Below are 9,769 nucleotides of genomic sequence, written 5' to 3' on the forward strand. Positions count from 1 at the left end.
AGGCTTAAAGAATGTGGAAAGAGAGTGGTTCCACATTCTCTTTGCCAGTTTCTTTGGAGGGAAATGGCTAAAGCGTGTCTGGATATATTTGCTCTGCTCTTCAAACAGTATACTTCGGGCATTCGAATAGACACCTCATTCTCCCCCCCACCCCGTTTCCTTTCTTGACCGAAGCTGAAGGACCTGTCACCTAGAAAACCGCTTCTACGGAAGCTGGCGTGAATCAACTTTAGTTATAAATCGTTTGCGAGACCCTGGCCCCAAGGTCCTAGTTGGGAATTGGAACCGTGAGCCATTGATCTTATTCGGAGACGGATGATAGTGTTTTCTTGCATAAGTAGTTAAGTCCAACAAAGATGCCTTGTCGCGAGAGAGGAGTAGAGGAATCCGGCGTCTTAGGGAGGCGGCTGCTGCAATACTTTCTTTCTATGGGATTTGGTTAAAGGACCAGGAGTCCCGTTAACCATTGCCGTGGCCATTACTGAAATCTCGACTGTCTGATCTACATGCAGGACTCACCACCTCAGCTTCTGTTTACCGAGCTGTCTTTCCATTTTCAAACGGCAGTAATCCCACCACCGAGTTCTGTTGCTGGGATGGGAAATGTGCTCAAATATATAGTATAATATTTACTTATGCCCCATGCAGACTTAAAACAGCAACGGGATTTATTCTATTTTATTATGTATTTTGTTTCTCCAGTGGGTTACAAAAAAAAAAAAAACATGAAAAGGAATGGAGACTTGGTAAGAGCAACCTTGGCGAGTTGAGAATAGGAGGATAAAAGACAATAAACTCCACTGGTTCTCAACCTTCCTAATATTTTCACCCTTTAAAACGATATCTCATGTTATGGTGACCCCACAACCATAAAATTATTTTATTATTACTTCATAAGTGTCATTTTGTTACTGTTATGAATTATAATGAAAATATCTGATATGTGACTAGGGTTTGCCACCCACATGTTGAGAAAAGCTGGTGGGCAGAGCACCGGGCAATCAATGAGTACTGAGGGAGGGAGAACCAGTTTTCTCCAGAAATTAGCTCTCCGATAGGTTACCCAATCCCAAGTGGTCAACCTGGAACACATGTACAACAAGGGACTGTGCAAGTATGGTCCAGAGGGAGTCCATCACCTTCATTGTGATACCACCATCATCACCATCATGACAGCGAGCATAGCAGCGAGCATGGCAGCAGGCATATAGGCATGGTGCTGAAGCAGTAGCTGAGAGATCACATTTTGCTCACAAACAGGAAACAGAGGGAGCTACCTCAAAAGGGCACCAATCTTTTGAAACCTCAGAGCATGACCCCAGTGACATACTTCCTCCAGCAAGGCCATATTCCCAAATCCTCCCCAAACAGCCAGTATCCTGGACTAGAGTTAACTGAAGGGAGGGAACCTCAATTGAGAAAATGGCCCCACATGTTCCAGTTGTAGGGCATTTTTTAAAAATTAGTGATTGATAAGGGAGAATCCATCCTATTGTGGGTGGTTCCATCCCTGGGATGATGGTCCTGGGTTCTATAAGAAAACAGGTTGAGCAAGCCATGAAGAGCAAGCCAATAGGTAGTACTCCTCTATGGCCTCTGCATTCGCTCCTGCCTCCAGGTTCCTGCCCTGTTTGAGTTCCTGTACTGACTTCCTTCAATGATTAACAATGATATGGAAGTCTAAACCAAATAAACCCTTTCTCCCCAAATTGCTTGTCTGATCTTGGTATTTCATTGCAGCAACAGAAACTGTAAATAAAACAATTTGGTACCAGTGTAGAGGGGTATTACTATGACGATGTTTTGGGGAGGATTGTGGAAGGATGCTAGAACTTTGAGCTAGAAAAGCCATTGAGTGTTAAGAGTTCAGTGAGATTTTTTTTTTTTTGTAGAAGCTTAGAAGATAAGAAGGTTGAGATCAGATGGAGGCCTGACTTCTGAAGTTTCAGAGGGAAGTTTAAAGACTCTAACAGGGTCATTCGCTACTTTGAATTAAAAATTAAAATTCTGTTATCCTGGTTAGCTGGGACTGAAGAGTCTGCAATGATTAACAAGGGACTGGCACCACTGAAGTGAAACCTTTGTATTACGGAGACAATTGATGCTGGTCAGCCGGAGCTAAGAAATTAGTGGTGAACAAGAAAAGAACAGCATCACTGAGGTGACATCTTCCGGAACTGTTTCCTGAGAGTCAGCACACAGAAGCTGCATCCCAGAGGTGATCAGGTTTGTACCTTGCACTGGCAAGCCAAACCTGGTAGTAGAAGAATCACCCAAGTGGCATTGGTTTTGAAGGCTTGAAGGAGCTGAGGCTTGCCACTGTGAGAGGCCAGGAAAAGCCATTGGTGAAGGTGCAGTCTCAATGGCAGTTGAAGGCCTAGGACTGAAGGGGTCACATTAAGAAGCTAAGGCTTAACACCCTGAGGATATCCTGTGAGAAGCTATGGGTAGCTGAGTGTAGCTCAGCTGCAGCAGAAAACCCCGGATGCCAGCATCATACGATGACCATTAAGAGCGGCAGCGGCAGTGGTGTGGAGCCAGCTGGAGCACAGCAAACAAGTCATGTGTGCTGTTGAGGGCAGAGCTGGAGAAGCAATTCAGGCTTCTTGGGGGAGTCCAGAAGATTATAATTAAATCCCAGATAACTGGACATTAAGTTGTTTATACTGTTGGATTTGGGTTTTGCTTGGTTCAGACTGTGACTGTGCCCTAGTTCTCCCCTCCTGAAGAAGGTATTTAATTTAATTTTGACTTTTGCAGGAGCCCACAGTTGAAAGACTTTGAACTTTTAAAAGAGATTGTGGATTTTAGAGAGATGGAATATATTAAAGAGATTGAAATTTTCATATGTTTGAAGTTTTAAAGACTGTGAGACTTTTAAGGTTATGTTTTAATTTGAAATCTCGGGGATGCACAGGAAAACAAAGGCGTGCCTTAATAATGATGTGTTTTTGTATCAAGCTGACAAGGGACCATTTGTGCTGGCTAATCTTATGTCAACTTGACATACAAACAAAAGTTATCTGAAAGGAGGGAACCATAATTAAGAAAATACCTCCATAAAGATCTGATTATATGGCATTTTCTTAATTAGTGATTGATGGGGAGGGCCCAGCCAATTTTGGGTATTTCCATTCCTGGGCTGGTGGTCCTGGGTTCTATCAGAAAGCAGGTTGAACAAGCCATGGGAAGCAAACCAGTAAGCAGCACCCCCTCCATGGCTTCTGCATCAGCTCCTGCATCCAAGTTATTTCCTGTTGTGGAAAATTATTTTTAGGTGTGTTCCTTTTGTTTATGCTGTAGAACATTTGTTTAGTGGTGTAAAGGTGTGTTGCTTTTGTTTATGATGCATTTGTTTAACTGAGAAGCTGTGATTCTTTGCCTGTCAAAAACACCTGATTGTTTAATAAAGAGATGAATGGCCAATAACAAGGCAGGAGAAAGAACAGGCAGGGCTAGCAGGCAGAGAGTATAAATAGAAGGAGAACTGTGGGAGAGAGGAGGAGCAAGAAAACAAGGAAAGGAGGATACCAAGGGCCAGTCACCCAGCAACACAGCCATCCACAGAGTAAAAAGGAAAGTAAGACATACAGAAGAAAAGAAAAAAGTTCTGAGGCAAAAGGTAGTCGGGATAATTTAAGTTAAGGGGAGCTGTCTAGCAACAAGCCAAACTGAGGCTGGCCATTTATATTAAGAATAAGTATCTTGAGATTTATGTCCGGTGCTCCAATGTGGGTCTCTGTCTCTGTCTCCTTTCATCGCCTGATGAAGGTTAATATTCAGGAGGATGTCTATATGTTTTTCTTTGGCTTCTCCTTATTTAGCTTCTCTAGGATCACTAATTATAGGCTCAATGTCCTTTTTTCTCAAGGTCCAAATCAGGAGCAGAAGGAGAGAGAGCACGAGCAAGGAACTCAGGACCGCAAGGAGTGTACCCACACACTGAGACAATGGGGATGTTCTATTGGGAACTCACCAAGGCCAGCTGGCCTGGGTCTGAAAAAGCCTGGGATAAAACTGGACTCTCTGAACATAGCGGACAATAAGGACTACTGAGAACTCAAGATCAATGGCAATGGGTTTCTGATCCTACTGCACATACTGGCTTTGTAGGAGCCTAGGCAGTTTGGATGCTCAACTTACTAGACCTGGATGGAGGTGGGGGTTCCTTGGACTTCCCACAGGGCAGGGAACCCTGATTGCTCTTCAGGCTGAGGAGGGAGGGAGACTTGATTGGGGGAGGGGGAGGGAAATGGGAGGCGGTGGCGGGGAAGAGACAGAAATCTTTAATAAATAAATAAATTAAAAATAAATAAACAAATAAATAAATAAAAATAAATAAACTAAAAAAAATAAGTATCTTGTGTGATTTATTTGGGAGCTAGGTGGCAGACCCCCAAAGGGTCCAAAGAGCTCAAGAACAAAGAACAAAAGCCAAACGAATAAAACATTCACATAATTTCCCTGTTTGAGTTCCTGTCCTGACTTCCTTCAGTGATGAATAATGATATAGAAGTGTAAGTCAAATAAACCCTTTCTCCTCAACTGCTTTGATCATGGCATTTCATTGAAGCAATAGACACCCTAATGAATACAGAAGTGATATGGAAGTGTCTTAGTTAGGATTTCTGTTGCTGTGAAGAGACACCTTGACAATGATAACTCTTATAAGGGAAAATGTTTAATTGGGTGACTTAAAATTTCAGAGGTTTAGTCCATTATCATTATGACAGGTCATGGCAGAATACAGACAGACATGGTGCTGGAGCTGAGAGTCCTACATCTTGATCAGCAGAAAACAGGAAGTGACCTAAGATACTGGGCATGGCTTGAGCATATATGCAATCTCAAAACCCACCTCCATGGTGACACACTCCCTCCACCAAGGCCACACCTACTCCTATGAGCTTATGGGGACCAATTACAACCAAATTACCACATTCTACTCCTTAGCCCCTATAAGCTTGTAACAATATAATAATAGAAAATGCTTTTGGTCCAACTTTAAAATTCCTCATAGTCTATAACAGTCTCAACAATGTTTTAAAATCCACAGCTCAAAGTCTCTTCTGAGATACAACAGTCTATTAACTGTAATCCCTTATGAAATAAAGATTTAGAAAGTAAATCAAGACTTCTAGCATGTAATGGCCCAAGATATACATTACTATTCCAAAATGTAGGGAAGGGAGAATTGTGTAGAAACGTGGAACCAAAGTAAGACCTAAAACCAGGTGGGTAAGCTCCAAACTGCATTTTCATGTCTAATGTCAAAATGCTCTTCAAATCTCCAACTTCTTTCATCTTTATTGACTACAACACATTTCTTTCCCTTGGGCTGGATCCACTTTCTGTTAGCAGCTTTCTTTGGCAGATATTCTATGACTCTGGCATCTCTAACATCTTGGTGTCTCCAAGGCAATCCAGGCTTCTCCTTCATAGCTTCACACAGTGGCCTTTCTGAGCCTCGTGGCTGTAGCTTACTGGCAAGGTTCCGGCTCATCTTTCTACTCTGGTGGCTACATGGTGTCTCTCTGACTCCACCTTCCTTCTCCCAGCATTTAGTTTAGTTCCCCCACCCACCCACCTAGCTCTACTTTACCTTATTACAGGTCAAGGCAGATTTTTTTATTCATTAACCAATAAAAGAAACACATATACAGAAGGACTTCCCACATCCGATACCCCTGACACTTGCTTGACCTCAGTGGCTTTCCTCAATGCAGAGGAATATTTCATAACCCGCTTTTTTTCTTCACCAAAATATTTCAATAATGATCTCTAGGCAGCATATTAATATTCTTCTCCTCGAGACCAGCCTAGTCTACAAGAGCTAGTTCCAGGACAGGCTCCAAAAACCACAGAGAAACTCTGTCTCGAAAAACCAAAAAAAAAAAAAAAAAAAAAATCTTCTCCTCTGAAAGCTCTTGAGCCAGGTTTCACAGTTCTGAAACCAGAAATATGTGGCTAACACTGAGGTCTGCTGTTTTCTAGAACTGGAACATGGCCTCCTTGTTCAATCACATCTTCACTAACTTTCTGTTTTTGATGGTCACCTTCATTACATAAGCTCAGTTGTCCTGGAACTTGCTTTGTAGACCAGGCTAGCCTCAAACTCAGATCTGCCTGCCTCCATCTTCCGAGTGCTGTGATTAAGCCACCACACTCAGCTCTAAGATTTTCTTTCATTTCTTTTCACAAACTGGAAACGTAGCTAGGTGGGATCTTGTACTGAAGTCATCACTACTTTTATTACATTTCTTAATCTGTTTATCTCCTTGAACACAAAACTTAGCTTCGTTCTACTTCCTGGTGCTCCTTTTCTCCTCAAATTGTACATTTATTATTTTTCCTTGCTCAGCTTTCTCCTTTTCATTATAAACCTGTATAGGAATAACCAGTAATAACTAACCACACAGCAAAGTCAGTCAATACTAGGCTGTTTTGAGATTTTTCTCTGCCAATGGAATTAATCCAAAACTTTAGCCTCAGTTACTGACTATATGAAACCTCAAAAATCTACCTCCACAGTGACACATATTCCCCCAATCAGACCATATCTACTCAAACAAAGCCACACCTCCCAATAGTGCCATTCCCTATGAGCTTATAGGGCTAATTACATTCAAACTACTATAGGAAGTGTAAGCCAAATACATTCTTTCCTCTACAACTTGCTTATGGTCATGGTGTTTCATCACACTGATGATAATCCTACCTAGAACAGAAGTTGGTACCAGGGAGTTAGGTATTGCTATAACAGTCCTAGCCAAGATGTTATAGATACGTGGAAGGCTTTGGGACTACTATAAAAACAGTTAAACACTTGAAATGGAGCTAATGGAGGTCATTCTATTAGTAGCTGATTGATTGAGCTGAGGTAGATGATGATGACCTCACTCAAGAAGATCCAGAGAGGAAGAATATTAGTAAATAGACTAGAGATGGTTCTTGTGGCATTTTGGAGAAGAATGTGGTTGCTTTCTGTCCTTGTCCAAAGGAAAATTTGCCCAAGAATAAATTGAAAACTTTTGGATTAATGGCTTTGGAAGATGAGATTTCAAGACTGCCTAGTATTGACTGTGTCATGTGGTTATTAGTGGTCACTCTTATGCAGATCTATAATGAAAAGGAACGCATTGGATAAAATGTACAGTTTGAGGAGAACCGGGAAGTGTAATGATGCTAAGTCCAGTGTGTTAGTATTTAGGTATCTGGCCTATGCTTGGCGTCTTGATGGGATATGACTTCAGCTGCAGCCACTAAGAGCACTTCCTGTGCACATTCACTACATCCCCTTTAAAAAGGTGAGCCTTGCCCATGTCCCATCTCTCTCTCTCTGTTCCTCTCTCTCTCTCTCTTTCTGTTCCTTTCTTTCTCTCTCTCTGTTCCTCTCTCTCTTTCTGTTTCTCTCTCTCTCTCTCTCTCTCTCCTGTTATTCTTGTCCCCAGGGAGTAGTCTCTGCCCCCTCTCTGCCCTTTTTTCTTCTCTTCCAATAAACTTCTGATGTGAGTCCTGTAGGATGGTGTGACTTCTCTCTGCTGTGTTTTTAAATTACAACATTGGTTCCTTGACCAGAGAAGCCTCTACTGGTGCTTCCTCCTGCCTGCTGGAAGTTTAACTCACTCCAGGACCCTAGAACCTGCTCCACATATGACAACCTTACTTCTCTGGATCACTGGATCCCTCTATCAAATATAGGCATGTTTGGTGGGCCCCTCCCCCTTCCCTATTTCCCACAAGTGAGAACAATAGGTTTCTCACCTATTGGCCTCATTAAGCCCTGGTACCAGGCAAGCACAGCTCTCTCAGGCTCAGAGCCCCTGGCCCCAGCCCTTATCATGATGACTCACTGGGCAGTCTGTGCCTTTCTGGTTTCTTGTGCCCTCAGGTTCTTCAGGCCTTGCTCTTCAGCCCCACCCCTGCTCCTTTTCACCAGGAGGCTTGTGTCTTTCTGGCTTGATCCTCACTTGATAAAAGTCATTGTATCTTGTTCTGCCTCACTCACGGGAATAAGATTACCAAAATTCTGCTTCCGGGCACGTTATGTGCTAATATTTTATGGGACCTGTGAAACACTCTGCCAGTGATCCTAATACATAGAAGGATGGGTCACCCTCTCACTCTTCCACTTTCCCCCTCCCCCAATAAACCTCTTACATTATCAACTCTGTTGTGTGCTGCCTGTTTGCTTAGTGGCAGAGCCCTGCAAAAGGTAATCACTTTACTCTGGGACCCTACCCACCTCATCTACCCTCTGTTAGGAATATTTTTCTGAGCCTCTCTGCTGATGCAAAATAATCCCAATCAAGCCAAATCAGATTAAAAGATATCCAGGTTTAATTAAATACCTGCTCTCCCGGATGGCCCTGAGGGGAAACATAAAGCCACCAACACGGCCACTAAAGAGGAAGAGGGAAAACTGTTAGGAATTTTCCTAACATGAGCTCTCTGCTGACGCAAAAATCCCAATCAAACCAAATCACAACAAGCCAAATTAAAAAAAATATTCAGGTTTAATGGGATTCCTTCACTCTTGGGTGGACCTGAGGGGGAACTGGGAAGCCACAAACTCGACCAGGGGTGGGGGGACCAGGAGGATACTTTCTGGGGGAGCAGTTTAAATAGACTGGGGGAGTGGTCAAGATTTTGGCAGGCTGTCTTGACCCTACTCCAGGGAGGGCTCAAGGTTTGAGGGGCACAGGGGAGAGGCCTCCAAAAATGGAGGCCAAGGCTGGGATTACACCCTCAACAGATTTTCTTTCTTCCACCTGCAACACATTGCTTTCTTTTTCACTGGTGGCTTCGCCTTCCATTCAATACTGGCAACTGGATCTCTGGCGGGCCTACTCTTCTCTGATCATTCCCCTGGAAATGAGGCTTCATTTTTCGAGCACAGTCTCCTCCCCTTCTGGCTTTTCTTGAAGTCGTGGTACCAAGGACGGTGTCTCTTTCAAGCTCAGAGCCCTTGGGCCCTAGCGAGTCGATTTGGATCCACCTTGAACAGCATTTTTCCAGGTCCAAGCGGTGCCTGATGGTTTCACAGAGCCTGGAGAGTGAAGGGAAACAGCCAGATACCTCAGGACATGGCCAGCACCCCAGCTTTCTCAGGTTCCCCAAAGATGCACGACACCACCCATGTCAGCAGGATGTAGTCTCGGGAACATGGCATTCTCATCCCCACTGTTAAGGAAAAAAATAAATAAATAAGAAGAGGGCAGCTCCGCCGGTGCAAAAAAGTCCAATTAGGTCAAGTTAAACCGAATCAAAATGCCCATCGTTTTATTAAGACGCTCTTGGGGAGCTAAGCACATGGCAGGAAAACAGAAAAGCAGGAAGCCCACACAGACGCCAAAACCACGTTTCTCGGCTAGGAGCCTACATAAATACCCTGTAGGAGTAGTCCGGGCCCCTCCCCCAAGGAAGGGTCAGGACCTGGCATGCTGGGATTTGGAGTCCAGAGCAAAGCAACGGCCAGGTCAGGGAGGCTGGGATGGATGCCGGGGTGGGGGGGCTATGCTCCCAACGTAACACCCACTTCACCTGCTACCCCTTTGTAACTCGTCACCTTCTTATAATAAACAAAAGAAAGGAATGTTAGTATTCAGGCGTCTGCATTGGCCTGCCCTTGAGACCTTATAGGATTCTTCCTCAGCTGCAGCCACTAAGAGCTGTGCTCATTCCCCACTTCTCTTTTATAAGGTGGGCCTTGCCGGCCTCCCCCCCCCTTCCCCCCCATCCATCTGTTCCTTTCTCTTTCTCTTCTGTT

Source organism: Microtus oregoni, unplaced genomic scaffold, assembly GCF_018167655.1.
Source record: "Microtus oregoni isolate MIOR12 unplaced genomic scaffold, Mior012 000031F_ref0000149, whole genome shotgun sequence".
Taxonomy (NCBI): domain Eukaryota; kingdom Metazoa; phylum Chordata; class Mammalia; order Rodentia; family Cricetidae; genus Microtus; species Microtus oregoni.